The 22,522-nt window shown below is 37.6% G+C and overlaps 1 long non-coding RNA gene across 1 annotated transcript in view; it reads right to left on the bottom strand.

The window, feature by feature from the left end:
• LOC128265682 (uncharacterized) overlaps window positions 1-20,910 on the bottom strand; it is a 116,902-nt gene extending 95,992 nt beyond the window's left edge. Inside the window, exon 1 of the long non-coding RNA XR_008268903.1 lies at window positions 20,550-20,910. This is a non-coding gene — a long non-coding RNA (uncharacterized LOC128265682). The remainder of the gene's footprint in view (window positions 1-20,549) is intronic.
• Between the last annotated feature and the right edge of the window lie 1,612 nt (window positions 20,911-22,522).

Here is a 22,522-nt window from a genome sequence, read left to right as displayed (position 1 = left end):
AAACCCCATTAGGGCAACAGCTGTCGGGGAATCAATACAAAATGCCCAAACGGCAAAATACCAGAGCAAATGTAAATATTCACTATAAGAAACCAACATGACCCAACTTGAAAATTGGATTCGATTTGTGTTAATACTTTTTTTTTATTTCTTTATTGTGCTAAAATATACTCTGAATTACTGAATCAAATTATATCTAATTAGAATCAATATATACTATATATATATATATATATTTTCAAAATTTTTGGAGATACAAATTTAATTAGGAACTAGAAAGGCGTGGAAAAAAATGGTGTCTATGTTAGCAATGTAAGCCGGAAAACCAGATTTTTTCTTAAAAAAGTTTCTTAAAGTATGCAATATACTGTACATTTTTTTCGGAAGTCCTTTGGCTGCCTACTTTTAGGCGCCTTTACAAAACATTTCAAACCTCCAGTGATTTCTCTTTCACATTTAGAATTTCTTTCTGTGGAGCAGAGTGGACAAAGTGGCAATGGCGTCACGCGCATTGCGGCACGTCCTTCGTCCTTCGTCCTGGCTCCGTGGCCCCCTTCGTTAGCCGGTTACTTCGATTGTCACCTGTGCGTAGCGGCACGCACCATCACCTCCAATCCACCGACTCGGCTGGGTAAAGCTGTTGCTCCTGCGGGCCGCGGAAATAGTTTGCATAGCGACGCGTCCTCGAAAACCAGGAGCAGGTGCAAATGAATGCCTAGATTTATGCGTAATAAATTTCAATCTGTTGCCAACAAGACGCAGATTAGAAGCCAGATCCCTTGGCCAGCCCCCACCCGTCAAACCCGACTTGCGGTTCATTTTGGGGTCGCTCTCTTTGGGTCTCGTGATAAATGGCCGGGTAACTTTGAGCGGCGACTGACCAACACGATGAACTGGCTAAAAAGACACTCGACCAACGCCATCCGAAAACCAAAAAAAAAAAAAAATAAATAACAAAAGGAAAAAATAGAAAGGGGGAGGCAGCGAAGCAGCTTAATGAAGTCCAATATGCAAATTGTGAGCGACAAGATGACTCTATCCGAGGGGCGAAAAGGATCCGTGCATTTGATACCCAAGGGTGGAATTTAAATTCGGTGTAAGCTGAAGGACTCCGCAGGTAAACACTGACTCCCAAAGGGGATGGCGATTGTTTTCTCGCCCAAAATGAAGTTATCAGTCGTTGTGAAGTTGGTGTGACAAAGAGTGATTTGCTGCGGTGAAGGACTCTCGCCAAAATAACTGGCGTGTGCATGTGTATATTGAAGGAATAACAACCTAATGACCTTACTCAATATAAGTATTTAAGAAGAAATTGCTGCTGCCTATACTTCGAACTTTCCAAATAAATATTGACTGGGCTATGCTTCGCTTGGGAATCCCTTCAATTAACCTGTTTCTCCATCACACAAACACAATCTCAGGGTCAAATTTTGCAGGGTAGGAATATAGAAAATGCCTCATTGTCGTCATCATCGTCGTCCTTGCGGATAATGTTTTTTCGAGAGCGGAGGAGTGGCCAACGCCTTGTTAAATGAGTTGTAAAAATGCCTGATGGCCACAGGCTGTTGTTTCTGTTTCGGTTTGGGCCGCAATAATGCAGAGAAAAAATTGAGGGTAAAAATAAAATTTCCCTCAATGCAATACTTTTGACATTGAGTTAACTGGCTGTTTGGGAATTATTTACTATCTGAGCGAAAACTCTTAACTGAGGTCAATGTAGTGGTTAACATTTTTCATTTGGAAAACCGAAAATGACAAAAGAGCTATTGTGAAACATCATGCCCGTGCTAAGAGTCAACAATTGTTTTCTGTGTTCCAGCTACTTACTACTGTCCTGGGCAATATTTTCGCCATGTTGGTGTTTATTGAGTGCTCGCCCGGAATGTCATTATCCGTTGGTGTATTTGTCTTAGGTGCTTCTGCGGAGCATATACAGCGAGTGGAGACCACGCCCAGGTGGCTAACCCAGATTGCCGCACTCCAGATGCCAGTTCCCCTGCCCTCCGGTTTTCCGGAAAAACCCCCAGCCCAAATAGGCAACACCCTGCGGGGAAAAGCCGCCCGTTCCAAGTTTCGGCCTGTCAACAAGTCGCAATTTCAGTTGCATTTGTCGTCTCAGCCGACGTCGTCGTTTGCCATTTCACTTTGAAAATTGCCATTTCCGTTCAATTTCGCTTGCAAATTAGAATTCCAGTGATACGCTCTGTGCGCCTCCATGCATATAGAATGAATACATTCACATTCACAAACGCAATCGCAATGGCAATCGCTTGCATGTGGGTGTTTTTTGGCATGTGTGCGCATTTGTTTTTGCTTGTTTAAACTGTTGCATTTTCGCCCCCTGGATATATATATTCCATATATATATATATATATATATTTATCTATATGTACGGACTGGCGAATATGTGTATTTATACCTAAAAAAGAAACGTCTGCCATGAGAGACTTTTTTCCTGCTTTCCAACACATTTTCAACTTTGACTCACTCTCAAGGGGTATACGTATTTTTGGGGACTTGCATTGAAAAAAATGTAATTAAATAATAATAATAAATATGTGCATTAAGATTAATTCGGAATGGTTCAATAGGTACTCCAAATTATGGACCATTGTTTAAGGATTTGTCTTGAAGAGCAATATAGCTCTTTATTTAGAATTTCAAAACAATTATAAGATGAATATGAACAAATTTAATGTCCGATTTGTTTAAAGTATTGCCCCAATTATAAGAACTACATTTCGATTAGGTGGCTTTTGAAGAGTATTGCGAACTTCGTTTTTCGCGGATGGCTTTATTTCGCTCGTTTTTCTATTTTTGCACTTGTCGTATATGAAAGTTTCGCAGTTTATTCCCCAGGCTAAAATTACATTCCAGAATGTCGACGACGGCGTCTGTCTGAGTTTTCTGGTTATGCGTTTTTCCGCCGCCTCAGCCGGCGAAATGCAACTGCATCTGGTTCACATTCGGTGTGTCGACTGGCTCCCCCCGCCCTCCCCCTGTTTCACCATATATGTAGTATGTATATCCCTACACACTTGTGGCAAATAAATACACATGTAATTTCAAGATTTGCATTTAATGGCAAAGCGTGGCAAAGTAGCAAAGAGTGCGAAATGGAGTGCCTCCGAGGTGAACCGGGTGACTGGCTTCCCTTGGGTTAGATGACTCGGAATGCGAATGGGGTATTAAACATGAAATATGGCGTCAAGTCAACAATCAGCAATGAAATGCTAATGAACACATTCATAACTCCAGTATGAGCGGCTTGCGAGTGAAAACAGTGCGGGCAGCATAATAGAGTTATCGTTCTAATTGCCCTTTAAAAGAAAAACTTTACGCATTTCATTCACCTTAAATTTAATTTCTTAATCTAAGGGGTGCTACAGAAATCACCAGGTTTTCTTGTTACTACATACTTTTGGTCAACTTTCAAAAATTGAGATTTCAAAAGGATGCCTATGAATGCTTCCATTTATTTAGATTTTTTTTTATTTATTACCGACAAATGCATAAAGGCATATACACTTTCACTTCTAACTCAGAGCAATTTATTGAAATGGAAGTATGGCAAACATTTATATTTTCATGTTTTTTTTTTATTATTATTACCCATAATTTAATGCGAAGGCAGCCAATGAAATTGTTTTCCTTTCGCATTATAGTGGCTGTTTATCCCCCGCATTTTTCACCCCCCCGCCCCCTTTTACCCGTTTTCCGCCAGTTTATTTGATCCCTTTTTGCCCGGAACGAGTTCATTATTTTATAAAGTTTGGCATAGAAACGTTGCGACGGAGACAACTGTAAACAACATCGAGGCATTGGCATCGCACACAGATTGCCACCATTCGATTATCTCAGATGAATGAATTGTCTTATTCGATTCGATGAGCGACTGACAGAATGAATGACACACTGACTGACTGACTGACTGACTGACTGACTGACTGACTGACTGACTGACTGACTGACTGACTGACTGACTTAGTGAATGGGCAAAGGGATACTGACTGGGGTCGGGGCTGAAAAATAGCATCTCCGGATGGGATGGATAGATAGTTATTTGCATGAACTGATTGCGAAAACCTTGAGACATGCCAAGACATATGGCCGGAGTTAACGACATTATGCAAATTGGATTTAAACATTTACACTGCGCATCGCTGGTGGAATCAAAATTGCACGGGATCTAAATGTGGGGGAAAAACTAAACCATTGAATATGGTAAATAAATACCAAACCACTCAGCATTAATCAATTTAATCTTATATATATTTCGTCTCTGTATATATTTTTTATACAACATTAATTGGCGCAAACAATAAAACAGTGAAATAATAATTGTATTTTCATTTTCATTTCTTATACATTTTTAATATCTGTTTTTGATGTGGCTGACACTTGACAGTATTTCCAGCTGTCTTCGTACTTTCCATAGCCCAGCTAGCGAAGTCCCAAAGCAGCCACAAGAAATGATTAATTTTCCAGCTAAAATTCTATTTATATGCAGGAGTTTGGATCTGAGAGGGTAGGGGGGAAATGAAATTAGTGGCAGGAAGAAAGCAGCGAAAAAACAGGAGGCTGCACCAAATCCTTTATTTGGATTTTATTATTTCATTGATTCGAGCCATTAAATTGATAGCAGATCATAAACATTGCCCGGCCACGTGACCTGGAGCCCAATCATTGAAAATTTGATTTTTCCCCACGAGAAAGTGCGCCGTTGGAGGAGGCGAATAGGAAGAGCGAGCCATGGCAAATGGCAACTTGGCCATAAATCAAAATATTGTTTGACATAATGTCGATTTTTCGGGGGCACAGCTGGCGACGCGGGCAGCAGTCGAAAAGTGAATGTAAAATGAGTTTTCGATTGTCGAGCATTCGCCATTTCTATTCCAAATGTATTTAAAACGGCGGCAGTGTGGGTTAATTGGGAGTGTAACTGAAGGAAATGACACTCATTTATCAATTGGCCAAATTAATGTCTGCTTCTGGCGTAATTTCAAATTTCAGATTTCAAAAAAAGGTTTGCGATATATAATGGGTGGTCAATTTCAAGAAACTTTTTCCAATGCTTCTCAAAGTAAAATTCAATAAAAACCACAGTAAATATTTTACAAATAGTTGATCTTAAATCGATTAAAATCAAAACCTATTTATTGCGATGTGCTATTCTTACTGCTCTTCATACACTTCATAGTTTTTAACTGCCAGTAGATCGCTTTCAAATCTAGTTTAACAGCTCCAATCATGTCTTAATTTTCTGGGAGCGCAGCTGTTACTGCCCCAAAAAAAAAACTCTAAAAACGCCCCAAAAACAGTCTTATAAGTTACAACCCTCCTGCAACGCCCTTAAACATGACCAAGCAATTCATCTTAGTCGCCACCCATCAATTGACAGATTCGCGCATTGCGCTGAATTGTTTTTTCACTTTCTTTGGCTTTTCGCTGGTCTTTTCCTCGGCTCCACTGTGTTTGTGTTGCCTTTTATCGGGATATTTTTATCATAATTTGCATCCTTGAAAGGCAAAACAGAGCACAAAAAAATATACTTCAAGCTTTTCACATAATTTCAATGTCAAATTAGTTTCCCAAAAAAATTGCAACGCCATCGAAGGAGAAGACGTGGAAGCTGCTTGGGCAAATATTTTTTTTTTTTTAGCCCAGCGCCGCTCGGCCGTCAGCTGGAAAAGTCCGGGGAAATGTGGAGGGGAAACGTCAATTTGCATAATAAATGAAAATGCATTGAAAAAAAGTGGCAGAGACAGCTGCAAAGGAGGCGCAGGCAACGTCATTAAATGCAAAAGGAGCATGGCTAGCAAATAAAACAATCGACGAGGAACAATCCGAAGGGGAAATGGAGAAATGGGGAAAGTGGAAAGACAAGCAATCTAAGCAAAATCCCGAAGAAACGTGTAGGGCGTGAAAAATCACTTCCGCATTTCCTTTGGCTATTGGATAATAGTTTTCTTGTTAGCATTTTTGGGCCAACAACACACATTTGAACCACTTACTGTCATTTGCCAAGGCGCCGACCAGGCGCATTTTATGTAAAAGCTAAAAAATATAATAATAAAACATGATGAGGAGACTGGCTTGCAAGCACCAATACGTAAATACTCTAATTTGAGATTCTAAGGCAACTGTGCAACTGTGATTTTCACAAAATATATTCAATATTTATGTAATTTTTATAAATATAGTTATTGAAACATTTATTTTGAATTAAGACGTAAGAGGCGCTTGTTTCTAAATTAAATAATGTTTTCTTTATTATTAGCTGCTAAATAGTAAATAAATTAACAAATATTTTGGTATGTACAAAAATTTTGAATCATGTGCTTCAATTGTGTGTCAGTAATGTGGAAAATTAAATGAACTGATATTGCAGCTTCAAAAAAACTAAAATGTAAATTACGTAAATTACAAGGGTGCAATGTCAACTTTAAATTTACACTGAAATTAAGTCAAACTTATTTTACGTATGGTTTTTTAGATTGAGCTTAATCTTATTTTATGTCAGATCAAACAATATATGAGCTTTATTAAATTCCAAAGTAAAATATTTTAAGGCAACTATGTTATTATTTAAGGTGTTTAATTTATTTTCTTTAACGAAATATATGTTTCTTCTATAGACCATACAAATCAAAGTGCCTCGAGTAAGGGCACAAAACTAAGCATACTTATGAGGGCACATGTGTATGGCACACACTTATTGGTGAAAATTGTTGTGGAAAAGCTGGAAAAGTACTCGAACTGGCTAAAAGTGGCCAGAGCAACCGAAGACGCTTCCTGGCCCGCAGAGTGGCTCTCGTCGAAGTTGCCCTTAAATTGCTAGCATTTTGCTGCCGAACAAGCTGCACACTTTGCCGCCCATTTAGCTTCGATGGCGAATGGCGAATGGCAAGCGACAAACGGCAAACGGCGATGCCTTGGCGAAATTATGCAAGGAATTTCGCACAGACACACAGACAGAGCTGACTGGGAAAAACAAATGTGAACGCAGCCAGGCACACATTCACAGGACACAAAGGGAAGCGGGGAACGGGAAATGGGAAGTGGGAAAAAGGAAAATGCATTTGTGGCATCGACTGCCAGTTGACACACATATTTGCCATGCCAGCGACTTGGGGACATCGCCATACGAGTCAATGACACGGCAACCACTCACCCTCACAATCACCTATCATCGCCTAAAGACCCACCGCCTACACTGAGCGAAATGAAAAGCCAGTCATACGATTGCGTTCGATGATGATCTAACAAATTTAAATAATAATTATAATTTATTATAAATCTTATACTTTTTTTTTCTTAGTTTTTAAAAATAAATTTCTAAAAAAAGGTTTTTACTGTGGTTCCTGGTATATCTTTTTTTACGGCAAGCTAGAGTCTTTTTTGTGTCGAACTATTGTGTTGCAATGGAAAGCAGTACATTTGTTGCAACATTTTTTTTATAAAAATATATGTAAATAAATAAATATATATATATACCTTTTATTTTTGAAACCATATAAGCAAAATTAATTTTTGTTTGTTTTTTTATTATTAACAATTACCAATGATAATGCAATAAACATTGCATTCTGTTTCGTTAATAGATATTGTAAAATAATATAATTTAAGAAATCATCATCTTTCTTTTTTGATGATTATTAGTTTTTTTCACTGTGCATGAGGCATCCACCTCCATAAAGCCCTGAAAACTGTGTAGGGAAATGACAGGCATCAGGAGTCAGCATCAAACTTAAGCATCATTTTAACGTGTCATTTCAGCGTTTTGTGACGGAAATGTTTTGCATCATCGATACACTCACTCGCAGCGCATATACATGCAGCCCGAATGAATGTGCAGACTGCATTCAATAATTTAATCTCTTAGCTCTCCCGGCAAGCTCTTTGTTAATTTTCTCAAAACAAGTTTAACCATTGCAAAGGCGGAACGGAAAAAATAATCTAAGAAAGTGCTAGGGAATGCAGCTTTTAGCTATGTTATTTGTGAGCCGATTCACTCAAGAAAAATGTTGAAAATTGTATAAAAATAAATAAATTCATCATTGCTCACCAGCTATTAAAAACTTAATTACAATTAAATAAATTGTAAAATAAAAGTGTTCAACGATAGCACAAACAATTTATTTAATTAAGTGTTTTGAGTATGGTTAACCATTTTGTTTTATTATTTCAAAACAACATTAAGATTTGTCAAATATATGATATATCAGAATTCTTTATAGTGTAAATAAATATAAATGGGATTTGAATTCGACTTCTGCTGCAATTTAGTTATTAAATTTGATGAAGAATTTGGGCTAGTGAATCTAAAATTATTTGTTCTTCAATGACGAAGAACTTTCATTAAATAATCAGTTATTGCTAATCTCTATTAAATACTTTTAAATTTAAGCTTAATATGTTTCCCATTTTTGTGATTCAATTTGCAGTTTATAAAACACAATTATTGGATTTGGAATTTGTGCTGAACACGACCTCATCTTTGGAATTACCAAAACACCCTCAGTTTTCGAAAAAAATTATTTCAAAGAGCCAAAAAGGGCGATTTTACGGGTACTTTGATTTTAACTAGTGGCTAAACTGAATTTTACTGCTTAAGCGTATGATCTTTTTGCTATAGTGTAACTATTTGGGTACGGACCCTCATATCCAAAAAAGTCGACAGATTTTTTTTGGATTTTTGTATTTGAAAAAGAATGCAAACACATCAAAAGATTTAAAATGTATTTGTTTGGTGGTGCCTAAAATTAGCCTAAAACGTTTTTTGGAAGTCCCTACAGTATTCATTCCAAATTTTATATTTACTGCTGCACAGTTTTATTATACTTTCTGAATTTTCAAGGCCGGGATAAAGAAATGTCGTAATTTTCGCCTAATTTCCCCAATCACTTCATCTCCATGTGGCAAAAAAAATGTACAATCACACCAAGACAACATTTACAGATTTCGCCGAAGCCAATAACTTAATAATTGAAACGAATCTGAATCAACAATTTCATTGTGTTGTTTTCCCATTCACAAATGTAGCATAAATCGTCTGTCAATTATATAGCATTATCGTTCGATTGTCGGGGGTTTTGTGGCCAATAAATATTTTATAATTTTCTGCGATTTTGCAGTCATTTTTTACAGGCTGAAGGCGAGTGTTGAACGATGTACTTAGCTATTAAAATTTGATTTTCCACAGTTACTATTTCTAGCAGTACATCGCGACCAATAATTGCAAATAATAGATGAACATATTGCATTTTTCGGGAGCATCAAAGCCGCTTTGTCAGTTTCTGCCCATTATGACCCCAAAGGCAGTTGCTGCATTCCGATAACAAATAATAAACATGTTTCGGCTGGCGTAAAGTAATAATGTGAAAAAAAGAACATTATTACTTTGGCGTTATTGTTGCAATCTATTGTTTGTTTATACACCGTTATCGGCTAATTATTTACAGTTTGCCACCCACCTATTTCTGGATGGGTGATTTTCCGGGGTTTCGGGTCTTGTATTTGCGCCAAATTGCCAAATTTGCATTTAATTGTGAAGCCCAATTCAAATTATAATTGTCCTTGATACAGATAATTTAATAACAAAACGGATAGATTGTCAAAGAGAGGGGAAAATTACTTTAAAATAGAACTAGCTAATGTGACACAATTAATGTAATAGCTGGCGAATGTGAGGATAAATCTTTACTTTTAAGGCACAATTAATAGTTTAATGTATTTTTATTTTTGTTCATATTGATGGTATTAAGAAATCAGTTTTGGTTTTCTAAAATATGCCAGATAAAATATAATTGTGAAATAAGTAAAACTCTAATGGTAATCTCAAATATTTAAAACCTTTTTTTTTTAATAAGTGCTAAGTTATAAGTTTTTTAAGAAAAGCCTTTATTTTCTAAGTTTTTAAAATAAAACTTGAAAAATTGATTTACATAGTTTATCTAAAAACTAACATGTCTTTTCAGGTTTCTCTGAAGCCCCTTATGTATGTATAAACCATTGTCGTCTGACTATCTAAATTTGAAGAGGAACCCCTTTTAACCAACCCCATGCTAGCGCACATTAAAGCCAAAATGTGTGGACGGTCGATGTTTTTCGTGGCCAAATGCCAACTCATGCGAAACAGCGATAAAATTGCATTCAATTGTGTGAGTCTATCTGTTTGCATATGCGTGCGGAGATTGCACATAATTACAGTCGTATAATAATGAAATAATATAGCAATGTAATAAAATTTAAAATAATAATATCCAGCCCAGACGCCTGTGTCCTTTGGTGAATATTGTTTGACCTCTCGGGGGGTGGCATTATCGAAAAGTAAATAGTCCGCACTCATACACACGTATTCGAGCGCACATACACACACACACACACACACACGCATACGTGCGCGGATATGCGAACTGTAAAATTGCGTAAGTGGGCGTGAAAGTAGGCGTCAGCCGTGTGGGCGCACTTCCGCTTCCGGTCATACATCACTCGCAGCGGAGGCCCATCTCCTCGGGCCGAGCTTACGTGTCTGGGCCGCTATCTTTCGGTGCACAGAGAAAACTGCCATTAACTGCCATTTTTGTTAAACAGTTTTTATCAAAAAACAATCAAATAAATCTTAAAATAAAATATTTTATTGAGATAAGAACATTTTAAAAAAGTTCAAAGCCCTTCAACTTATTAAGAATGGAACGGAAACATTTAAAAAGTGTATTTATATAATCGAAAGCTTATACTATTTTGGCCCCAAATATCTAAAAAAAAAAATTTCTTACTACATTTTTCAAGTGCAATTTGGTTTGTCAGTGTTTTTTTTTTTACTCATTTAAGGTCTTGAAAAAAACCTTGATATAGTGGCACCTTTGACCACTGAACAGCAAAAAACCAAATAAGAGTTTATTAATCTTAGCCGCCTTGGCCATTTAAGTCTGAAAAAGTCGGGAACAACCTTAAAAAAATAAAAAACATATATTGTTAAACACAAACCGATGAAAGTTTCAATAATACCAACGCCTTCCTAGTGTTAAATGAAAAGAAGGACTTTTCCTTAGTATGCCAGTTTCATCTCTGTTTTCGTCTGGCTTAAAATTTTGCAACTTGACTGAATACACTTAGTATGATTAATTTGTTCGAATAAACTTTAGAAAATATAATTAATGGTTTAAACAGCTGATATAGTTTTATCTCAGTGCACTTGAACCACTTCGAAGGCACCCAATTTTAGGCCAAAAAGGGAAGGGAACAAAAAGGGGTACATAGTGTGGGAGAGGGAGGGGTAGCGGGCCAAAGGACAGAGACAGCAAATGATGGGGCCCACGTAACCAAAAGCCGTAAACGCAGCATAACATAAAATATAAAATGCGAGCAAAACAAAAAGAAACTTTTTTGATGTTTAAATTATGTTGACATCCTTCTTATGTGAGTTCCCATAAAATAGACAAAAAAAATATAAGAACAACAGCAGCCTCAGCGGCGACGTCGGAGAATTCGCATCATCAGATGAGAACGGGTTAAGACCTAAATCGGGATGTGCCTTTAACTGGGGAACAGTGGGCTCAAAGCATTAAACAATAAATGATTGGGCTTAAATTCTTTTTACTTTTGCATTTGATCACAAGCATATTATACTCAAATATATAATACAATAATATTTTCATGGTATTATTAAAAAATATATGTTAAGGCTCCTAAGCTTAAGGCAGTCAAAATTTTATTATTTCCTATTAGATTTTAATCATAAATCATGTCGTTGTCACCTAAAATTTTTAATACAATTTTAGATACTGAAAAATTAACCAAACATTGAACTCTGAGTTAATATTCTGAGTTGTTTTCATAAGGTTTTATTGAAAAAAAGACTTAACGATTGAAGACAATTTTTATGTTGTTAAATAAACCTGCCATTTCGGGAAAAATGCAGGCAGTTTTCGATTCCTTTCTAATCAATGCTCATTTCATTGCCAATTTTATTCGGATTAACATTCATTGATTTAGACACATAATTAAATAGTTATAAATAAAAAAAAATGTGGGTAGATTGATAAAATAAGTATTTAGTGGTTTCGAAACTGCACTATTTTATCCCTGATTTTACCATACTGTGCCTTTATATGGCAACAAACTGAAAAGGGCTTAGCCAGAGTCCCAAAGATGTTGCAACGGGCTCCAATGAAGGATGTGGGAATGGCTAAACGGACAAGTTCTGATCCACATCCGGCTGTGGAGCCTGCCTTGAGTTTGGGTTCGGGTTCGGGTCCGGGTCGCTGATTAGCGTATATGACGTATACGACATGTGTCCGTGTCCCTTTTTTTGCGGCCACTTCGGATGTGTGAGTGTGTGCCATTGCTTTGTCTTGTCGCTTTGAAAACCCTTTTCTGCCAAAGCATCTGCTCTTGTTTTCCCTTTTCTCTTCTCCCTTCACCTGCCTTTTTTCATACACAGAATTTGTTGGTGTTTGTTATGTTGTAGCTATTATATTATTTTAAGCCCCACAAAGAGCTCATTAATTTCCACACATAAACAGTCCAAAAGAGGGACATGTGTAGTTTGTTATAAAGTATAGAATGTAATTTAAAAAAACAAAGAAAGGGTAAATGAAAAACATCCAATGGCATGTGTTCTGTTCAAAAAGAAAAAGATTAATCTGAAAATATTTTTGGCTTATTTTATACAACTTAATTTTTTGATCTCTCCATATTTTTTTCTTGGGCTTCAATAACTCATATTTATTCATGCCATTTTCGGTATCTTTTGATCTGTTACTGCTTTGTTATACATTAATGACATATGCTTCACTACGTTTTTATACAGTGCTGTTCAAAATAATAGTGGTCTAAGAAGTTTTGCACATTACATATATATATATATTTTTGAACAGATGTTACTATATTTTTATAGACTGTTATGGAATGTTCGTGAAACAATAAATATATATATAATAAAGGAGCGCGTCTTTGGAAAAACGTTTTTAAGAACTTAAATAAATATTTTTTAACTTTTTGTGAAATTTATAATGCCTTTTTATTATTATTACCTTTTTTATTATTATTATATTAAAATCTTAATAGTATTTAAAATATTTTTAGCCATCGTATACTTTTCTGGGCACCGCTGTTTGCATTAAATACATATTTCCCTCTTACAAAGTAAGCCAATGGAGCCATAAATTATGAAACAGTTTTGTGCTGTTTAAGCATATCATAATGCGACGAGCCTCAAAGAGCCATCTTAGTCGTGTGGGCACAAAGATGTATACGTATATACCTAGCTATACATACATCCCTGCCACTGGACAGCCACAAATCTACCCCTGCCCACACGTTTTTTCTCTCCGTGTGTGTCCACAAGGGCTTTCATGTCTTTTATTTATTATTATGCAAGCCAGGAAAATCCAAAACCGCCTGAAATGATGCCACAAAATAATTTAAAAGTAATCAGGCAACAAATGTTTGCCTTGTTCCGAGGCACAAACGTTCCACCACTCTTTTGTCCCCAGTTCTTGGGATTATGCTCTACAGCAGTGGAGCCGGGGGAAAAGTTTTCCGGGCATTCCAGAATGCATAGCCATCCTCGGTATTCACTAATTGCCGGGCCCACTATAAATTTATTAAAGACGAGTGGCAAATATGTTACTCCAAGGCATTTATAATTAATTAGCAGCACTAATTTGATGCCCTCGAATGGCCACAACAGTTGCCGCAATTTGTTTCCAGATGGAAGGCGTTCCTTCTTCCGGAGGATGGAAAACATTTAACGGCCTAGGCCAAGGTCAGGCCAGCAAACAATGGGATTTTCCTGGAAGCACTTCCATTGCTTCAAGGACCGGCCATTTGATCCAAACAAAAAGGACTATTAAAGCAAAGCGCTGCTTTGATAATAAATACAAGGTCCATTTCTTGCGAAACTTTTTATTCATAATTTACCAACAAATTATATCTTATTTTAAAGGGGGCCAATCAGTTTACAGGTCTATATTCGAGAGTATTGTTCGTTGATTGTTTTTATTTGGAGACAGTTTTTTATAATTTATTATACTTCAGTGTTTTAACATTAAATTTTTTATGCATTATGGCTTATTAGATTATTTCTGGACCGAAAAACATTTAAACAAATTGTTAAATTTGTAGACTTCCGCAAACTATAAAAACGCAATTGCGTTCACCTTAGTAAAATACAAAATTTGAATTATTCTTTTTGAGACTTTAACAATAAATTCTTAACCAGTTATATTTTTGATATCATTGATTTTTTGAATCTCTTAAAGCTAACTGCCAAAGAGATTTTGTTATTCATACGTTAATAGGTATTTGCTAAAGTAAGTGAGCAAATTTTAGCAAAGCAAATGTATTGGCTGCATGTTTACCCCGATTTTCTGTTGACAAACCCGATAACGGAGCCAAATTTACTCACATCCGTCGGCCAGTGAGTTCCAGCTCCATAAATTGCATCCAAAAGCGGATCGGGGAATTAGTTCGGGGTCAGTTTTATTTGCGAAATGCATGTGGGAACACGTAGTCCCGTTGCCGACCCTCCAAAAACACTCCATGTCCATTATCCAGCGCATTAATGAGCGACCAGAGACGCATTAATATGCCAGCCGACTGATGTTTATATGCTTCTTCTCCAGCAGCTTTGACAAATTGAATTAAGGCCAGCGCAGACAAAAAACAAATAATGATGGGGCAAAAGCAAAACAGATGACACTTGAGACAATGGAGATGTGCGAGCGAAGCATTCGAGTGGCCAAGCGATTGGAACGGAAGGAAGATGCGTCGGTCAATACAATTAGTTTTACTTAAGCAGCAGCACTCAAATAATTTAAATTTAATTGGGGTCAAGAGTGCCACCGAGCATGTGAGTGTGGGTGTGAGTGTGAGCATGTGAGTGTGAGTGTGAGTGTGAGTGAGGGTGTATGCCATCTAGCTATGGTCGGAGACGTGTCCCCCGATGTCTGCTGCATCTGACATTATCTAATTAGGCAGAAGGCGGCAGCGTCCCGTTTCCCCCTTAGCCCATCCAAGTGCGTGCACTCGAAATGATTTATTTCAGCTCCCTGGTCTGGCAGACCCCCTTAAGCCACTACGCCACTGTTTTGCAGCCTGGCACCGATGACAGCGAGTGCCAATGTCATGGCTGCAAAAAGGGGGCTCCGAAATGGGGGCTCCGAAAAGGGGGATCCAAATGGGTGACAAGGGGATACAATGGGCACCGAGAGGGGTTCCAAAGAAGGGAAATTACTGGTTGCATTCCGGATGTTGGCGGCACACACAATTGAACAGCGTTGCGTTGCTAAGACCAATGTAAGCAAGCAATTCCAGGGCCCCAATTGTTAAATCACCAATTGTTAAATCAGCGCTGAAACGAACCAAATCGAGTTGTCATCGAAAATGAAGAGGCGACCGAAGTTAAAAGAGTACAATTTTTCAAGCCTTTATTTTCTACATGATGGGTGATCTGTAGCTGAAGAAATTGTGGGAATTAAGAAGCTAGGCTACTCGCCTATCGACAATTACATTGTAAATCGATTAATCGTGTGTCAAACAAGTGGATTGGATTGTAAAGGGTTATCGGTCAATAATGTTGGATGCAAATTGATTGGTAGTCAAGTCCCAAAGGCGTTATGTTCTCACAACCGAATCAATTACCAAGCCAAAAGCCTGCCAAGTGTGCGAGTGACACAGCCGAGGGGAGCGAGATGGGAATATTGGTTATGCACAGAGACACACTAATCAAAATTCACCGCAGAACCCAATTTTGTGCGACAGTGTAGAGGGAGTAGCGAATTCTATGGCTCCATTATATGGCCCACTTGGGCGCTCGCATGCAGGGCTACCTTAAATATTAAGCATGTTGCCAAATGGGAAGACACTCATACATGCACTGGAAAAAAATTGGGGCTAAGTGATTTGCTGTTCTGGGATCAACTCTTATATTTATAATTAAGTGTATATCTTTTAAAACTGACAAGTCATCCGAACACGAAATAAAGTATTTATTATATTATTCTTTAATACGAATTGAACTCATGAACTTGGCCATCTATGCAAATTTAAATTCATTTCAAATTTAATTAATCGCATTTGGAAATGGACAAGTAGTTCAAGACATGTATAATCTATAAATAAAAATGTCCATCTAAATATAAAGTTTAAATTTGAAAAAGAAATGTGCAACTTACCAATAATTGATAGCAATGCAGTTTGATAACAAATCAATTTATTTTAAATCAAACGAACGTCTCACAGCCAAGTCGAAATACAACATTTTCGATAAGTGTATCAGATTTTGGGGGCGTGGCTGCGGGCGGGAATGATGGTAACCGCAACATTTTAGTTGCATTTGCGACGCTCACCGCAAGAGGCAACGCCACAAGGACCAAGGACATTTACCTAAATTAAAGCTAATGAATTGCCTCTTCGCAGAGAGTACCTCCTCCTCTCTACCAACCACCCCCCCCCCCCTCCCTAACCAGCCACGCCCCACCCGTCTGCGCCCACAAAAACCACACCCCCACCGCCCCCGCAGTGCAGCCACTTTGCTGTCTGCTTTAATTTGCATTGCACTTGTGTATGTTTACATTTTTTATTTCATTCATTTTCATTCTTGTTGCGCCTTCCCGCCATCTATTTCCTCTTCTTTTTTCCTTTTCTCCCTTTTTTCCCTTTTTTCACTTTTTTCCCTTTGCCCTCTTCCCACCTCGCCGCTCCTCTTATTCATTTATTTTTAAATTTTTTGTGCTTTATTTTAATGAACAAGTGCATTAAATGGCCAAGGGGTTGAGGCAAGGGGTTGAGGAGCGAAAACGGACATGGCGAATGACTGAATGGCTGCTAAGCCTTAGACACTCACACACACATACACACACACACACACACTCACACACACACGCACACACCCACAATGGAATATGAATAAATGTGCTTAAGTGCGAGCAAGCAAGTGGAGGGTAGTTGAGGGAGAGGATGCTAAAGTGAGGCCTCCAAATGAATGCCACCACCAAACAACATGAATGGCGCAAAAGCGTCGGACTGTTCCTTATATTTACGATACCCAAACTGCGAATGTACCATGGCACCAACATTTGCTGAGCTAGGCAATGTACAATAATTATTCCTTTATTTGGATGTTATAATCGTTTACACAACCCGGACAACTCTGAAAAAGCCAAATTCCTTATATCTGGAAACCATGAACTAAACATGGCCCAAACGATGAGCCTACAATTTTTATTTATCAAATATTTACCTTAGAAAATACCCTCGGCTAAAGGGACTGAGGTAGTTTTTGGTTTTATATATATATATAGTTAACTGTATATTTTTCCATTTATAGTTCAAGTATCTGAGCTAGCCATCACGAAACGCAATCAAGTTCGAAATAAACATAATCCTTAGTTAACAAACACAAACTTAACCAAAATAAACCCCTTGTGCCACAAAGCAACACTTTACTAATTACGACACCTACGCAAATGCAAATGCAACTGGTTGCTTTCGCGGAACGAAATGTAGCACTGCAAAAGACGAATTTGCCGTATCCATGGCAGTGCGATTACCGATCTCAGGACACCAGGACACCAGGACACCTAGGGCACCGAGTCGATGTCCTCCTCTCACACGAGCTCCGCGATTTGCCCCACTGTGCAATGAGGCGGGTGGCAGAAATAATTGCCTTAAATTAGCGCTGCATTCGGGGAAGAGCTGTTAACTGGGTGGGTGGACAGATAGAAGGACGTTGCCTGGCATCCACATCCACATCCACATCAGCAGCAGGATTCAGACTCAGGCTCAGACTCAGATTCAGACTCAGACTCAGTTTCAGATTCAGATTCAGATCCAGTGGCAGTGGCAGTGGCAGTTGGCTCGTTACAAGTACTTTATGCAGTAATTGCAGTACTTGTCCCGGCTGCTGCATTCAAGTGCAATTCTTTTTCGCTAATGAAAAGCGCAGCGCTCAAAAATACAAAAATATATATATATATATATATATATATATATATATCCCACGATGCCAAGTGGAATAAAGTTATCTGCTCGCCGGCAGAAGTGGCAGCTCCAGCTTCCACATAGAAACGGCTTAAGGACAATGAATGAATTTGATTTTCGGGCGAGAGTGGGCTCCCAAAAACGCATTCAGCAAAAACGGGACAGCCAAGGGTAATTATAAATAATAATAATAAAAGCTAAAAGTTCTCCAAGCCCCTTATCAACTTATTCCGCGAGAGGTTTATAAATTTAAAGTGCTGCAGAGGGCAGCAAAGTATTTACGATATATATTTAGCTTTCGATCTTTCAGCTTTCCTTTCCTTAAGCAATATTAATAAAGGGCTTTTGAAAAATCTTCAAAAAATTTAACTATAATTAAATTCAAAAAAACCAAATCCTTTCGAACCAGTTAGCAATCTTTGTTTGGTTTTTTTTTGTTTCAATGCCCAACACAATCAGAACTCCTTAAATTATAAGAGAAACATATGCATCAATTTGCCAGACACATTGATCATTTAGTTTCTCAAGTTTCGCCAGCAAAGTGTTCTGCACACTTTGGGAAGTAATATTTTGAAATGCTAAACAATTTTTGCCATTTTTTTTTTTGGCAGCTCCACCCCCCATTCCGCCCACCTCTGACTGAGATTTCATTTCCAGCGGTTTTGGGGGGGACTGAACAATTTCCGCTGAAATTTATGTGCCCTGCCCTGCCCTCCAGAAGAGCAGGAAAGCAACAAATGCACAAGGGCAAGAGGAGGATGCAAGAAGAGGATGCAACAAGGCCGAGCACAGTGGGGGCGAAAAAATTGTAAACACTTATTTACTGTCCATTTCCGCTGGCTTTTGATGTGCCACTGGTATTTTGTGCTGCTCGGCTTACAGCTGGCAGAGCTGGAAAATGCATTAGGTAACATTTCCATTTGTATTACCATTTGTATTTGTAGTTGCAGTCATTTTTCCTTGTGCCGGGTGCCGGTTGCTGGGTGCCGAGTGCTTATTTATTCAGTTTGAGCTTTGTTTGCTGGTTTTTCACTTGCAGTCCGCCGGGAGGTGCCTCTGAGCCCACCGCCCACAGGCAATCGCCCAACCATCCGTATCCATCGGCCTTCATGGTTCACCTGCCCGAATCAATTCCGTTGCTCAACACACGCCCACCCATTTTATTATATCGAAGTAGGAGGCGAAAGTGCAACTTCTGGGGCACGAAAGGATATGATGCACAGTAACATTGATTCCGAAAGTCGAACCTCGAGAGTAAAATAGATCTAAAATCTCCTAGAAAAATAATATCATCCATACAGCTTACACAAAAGTGAACTACCACTTAAAATGTTGGACACTACGCACCGTTTAAAGGGTTATATTTTTAGCTAACAAACTTAATTTTTTACTATCGCTATTAATTACTTGATTAAAATCTAAAATTATTTAAATGGATTAATTAAAATAACATGTTTTTTTATTTAAGCTAAAATTTAGTTAAACAGTTGATCCTAACTAATGCTAGCAAAATTGGTTTACTCGAAATTTTACAATCTATTTTCAGGATTTATTAACTTAAGTTTTTTAGCACACTGAAATTAAATTATACCCACAAACAAGTCAAGCCTACAACGACCCGCGATGCGGATTAAGAATGTATTCTTTATAATCAAAATCAAAATCATCGTTAAAGTAAAAAAAAGAATTTCCTTACAAAAAAAATGATAAAAAAAAGTTTATTTATAAATGTTGGTAAATAAAAATTCTCTAATATTTTTTCATAATTCAACACATTTTTAACAAGCAAACTAAAAAAACTCAAGCGAAATAAATGCTCAAAATGTTTTTCCTTTTAATAAGCTTTTATTTTATTTAAGCAAACTGTAACCGCTAAGCCGAAACAATTTATTTGATGCGGTTTTTATTAAAGCCTTTGGTAAGGATGTGATATTAAAAATTCACAAATTATTGAAAATATTTTCGCTCCAACTTAATTAAATATAATTAAAATGTCCAAGAACATTAAAAACGCTGTTGACTTTAAATAATTAAGTAGCCTTTTAGGTGGCCCATAGAACATTTGTTGTGAGCTTGGCAAACTTTCATTAGACAAGGTAAGAGTTTCAGGGATTTGGTAATTTAAAAAATTATTTCTGTTTTAAAAATGCCATTGATTAATGTTTATAGAATTTTCGAATGAATAACGGGGCACAAATATGCATCACTTATTAATGATATAAATTTTCAATACTTAATTAATGTCCTCTGTTGACTTTACTAAACGAAGCAAAGTTTTAGGGGCCAGTGCATTTATTTTTCATGATTCCCTAACTTGGCGACCTTTGAAAATATTTGATTTAATCAAATCCTTTTTTTTTTGGGGTATTTGTTTCAGCATTTTCCGGCCAGTCATCGTCAATCAATCAATTTGCCGCTGTCATAACAACTGTGCATCAGCAGAAAAGTTGGCCCGCTTTTCCCCCAAATTTCCCCTAACCGAAAGGCACGAACTGTGGTTTCTGCGGCTTAGTTTTTTTTTTTTTGGTTACTGTTAGGGCTATATCTTGGCACTCACCCGAGAAACTGGCACGTGTTTTTTAGTTGGAGGGCTGCACTTTCTGTTTCGGAATTTTCACACACACATTGAGCTCCACCGAAATAAAGCCAAACAAGTGCGCTTCACCCGCACAAAACTCTCAAAAAATATATCAACACTCGCGTGGGGGGGGCCACAAAAACTGAATATAATATTTTTATATTTTAATATTTAAATCAAATATTTGTATACGGCATTTTATTTTTTGTTGCTTTCAATTTCTTTGTTTTCGCAAAGTGAGTTTGGTAAATGGTGATGGTTTGGTTGGCACTCGCAAAATCTCGACAATGTCTGGCGGGCGAAATTCGTGCGTCGCCGTTCCGCTGGACCGCAGCAGTTGGAAAACGCGCAAAGACTGATTTTTCCGTCAGCTGCCGGCAACTGCATCCCGCTGTCGGCTCGGCTTTTCCCCGACCTCGGCGACTTTCCCCGGCGAAGCGGTACGAGCGGACCCGAACTTCCGCCGAGCATCCCAGCAGCATCCACGAAGTGGCTTGTTGCCGCAACATATCGGTGGTACTCGTTGTCGTTGTCGTTGTCGTTTCGTTGTTGTCGTTGTCGTTGTCGTTGTCGTTGTCGCCGTCGTTGTCGTTGTCATCGGGCGCTCTTCGTCGTTATATTTTTTATTTTAGTTTTTTTTTTTTTTTTTTTGCTACCGCCGCCGCGAGGAAAATTCCCGCCGCGGGGGCAGCCGCTTTTCCTTTTTTCCACGGCGTGCTATTTTTGTTAACGCCGCCAATGCCGCTGGCTCACGTGTGCGTTAGGTCAGTGACGCTTCGCATGGCATCGCATCGTCTAGATGTTCAATTTATTTCCACGCTGCCACTGCACTGGGGAAAAAGTGAGTGGCTCTAAAATAATTAGAAGCATAATCGACAGCTGCAAATAATAACGGCGTCAGAATTTCACAAGCGGGCCAGCCAAACTCTTCTAAATTTGTTTTCAGTTGAAAACGTGTTGTTTAGATTTAGTAAAATGTGTTTTAGAAGATTGTGTTAACAATTTTGACAATTAAATATTTGAAATTATATTTTTAAAAAATGTATTAGTGTACCACTTAATAGTTTTTCATCGAAACTAAATTTTAAAGGATTTGAGTGGCCCATTGAAGAAATTCTAACTTAACGAGAAGACAAACTTTTATTTAGACAGCCTTACAATAACCAAAATATACGCACACCCTTTTTAAAATATTTTGAAAGGATTGTCAATTTTTAGGTACAAGTTTAGTCGATTGTTAAACATAACATTATTGGTACTTATCTATTCGATTTTAATTCTGTAAAATACTCAGTTACTAATTGTCCCGCAAAGTAACAAATATACAATAAAAAAATAGAAATCATGGTCTTGTCGATTCGGGATAATGATGCTAAAATGTTGTTAATCATAAAATAATATTTAAATATTTGATCTTGCATTAACGTGACTTGCATGATAAATATTAGTTTTCAGATTCTTGCGTTAGGACAGAATCAAAAACAAATATTTATTCAATTTACCAAAAATGTATGTTATTAAATTTAACAGTTGTTTTACAGAGAATAAAATTAACAACATAAAATGCCCAAATTTATACAAATAAATTAAGTAACCGGTTTCCCCAATTAAAAGCATCTTAAGCTGAAACCAATTTTAGTTTATTTTGAAGGTATTTTATTTTAGACGGATGTATTTCAGTGTCCTTTTTTGTTTGTTTAACAGTTTCCCCTTGCCTTTTCTCATTTATGTTTTTAGCTTGCGGTTTGCATTTATTGCTTACAGATGACACTGCTGGTCCAACTTGGAAGATATTCAATATTTCATGGACTTTATTCCCTGGCAGGCGACGAAAGAATTAAGAAATGCAAGAAGCGGTAAGCACCGCTAATAAAAATAAATACATTCAGAAAAAAACAGGTGGTGTAAACAGAACATCTTCGACCAATCCAAACACAAGCACACGTTTTAAA

The sequence above is a fragment of the Drosophila gunungcola genome, unplaced genomic scaffold (genome assembly GCF_025200985.1).
Source record: "Drosophila gunungcola strain Sukarami unplaced genomic scaffold, Dgunungcola_SK_2 000146F, whole genome shotgun sequence".
Lineage (NCBI taxonomy): Eukaryota > Metazoa > Arthropoda > Insecta > Diptera > Drosophilidae > Drosophila > Drosophila gunungcola.
The sequence above is the reverse complement of the archived record's forward strand: the minus strand, read 5'-3'. Positions and strand labels throughout refer to the sequence as shown.